This window comes from Apium graveolens, chromosome 8 (genome assembly GCF_009905375.1).
Source record: "Apium graveolens cultivar Ventura chromosome 8, ASM990537v1, whole genome shotgun sequence".
NCBI lineage: Eukaryota > Viridiplantae > Streptophyta > Magnoliopsida > Apiales > Apiaceae > Apium > Apium graveolens.
Genome location: NC_133654.1, coordinates 109,441,914 through 109,442,864, shown reverse-complemented (window position 1 = coordinate 109,442,864; position 951 = coordinate 109,441,914). Strand labels below are relative to the sequence as shown.

At 44.9% G+C, this 951-nt stretch overlaps 1 non-coding gene across 1 annotated transcript; it reads right to left on the bottom strand.

Moving 5' to 3' along the window:
- Positions 1-536: 536 nt before the first annotated feature.
- Positions 537-643, bottom strand: LOC141681396 (small nucleolar RNA R71). Its single transcript, XR_012558834.1, has one exon. It is a non-coding gene; the product is annotated as a small nucleolar RNA R71 (small nucleolar RNA).
- Between the last annotated feature and the right edge of the window lie 308 nt (positions 644-951).

Genomic DNA, 951 nt, shown 5'->3' with positions numbered 1-951 from the left:
AGCAAGCGTTTATGTAAACTCGTTCTCGTGCTCGCAAGAGGACCTTAGATACAGCTGAGGAGAAAGACGAAGTTCTTGATACTCCAGAGAAGTTAGATTTTGAGGATTCGGATTCAGGAACTGAGCAGAAAGAACCAGTAAACATGGGAGATCGTATTGTTCAAGCTGATCAAGCTCTTATGGATTTTTCTCAGCCTAAAATTGATGACATTCAGTCAAGCATCCTTCATCCGGCTATTCAAGCTAACACCTTTGAAATCGAGCCGGGCACTATTCAGATGGTGCAGAATTCTGTTTCTTTTGGAGGAGCGGCAACTGAAGACCCCAACATGCACATAAGGAATTTTGTCGAGATCTGCAGCACTTTTAAGTATAATGGCGTGACTGATGAGGCTATCAAGTTGAGGCTTTTCCCATTCTCACTGAGGGATAAAGCTAAATACTGGTTACATTCTGAACCAGCTGGGTCCATCACTACGTGGCAAGATCTTGCGCAAAAGTTTCTGGTGAAGTTTTATCCAATGGCAAAGACTGCTGCTATGAGGAGTGCTCTTACTCAGTTTGCGCAGCAACCTATAGAATCTATGTGCGAGGCTTGGGAACGCTACAAGGAAATGTTGAGAAAATGTCCACATCATGGAATGCCGGATTGGATGGTAATTACTGGTTTTTATAATGGTTTGGGGGCCCAATCTCGGCCCATGCTCGATGCAGCAGCTGGAGGCGCCTTATGGGCTAAAAGCTATACTGAGGCGTATAATCTTATCGAGACGATGGCTGCAAATGAGCATCAAAACCCAACTCAGAGGATGACGTCAGGCAAGGTAGCAGGTATTCTAGAAGTTGATGCAGCCACCGCTATTGCAGCCCAGCTCCAAGCGCTATCAATGAAGGTTGATTCTTTGGCTACGTATGGAGTTAATCAAATAGCTATGGTTTGTGAGCTTTGTG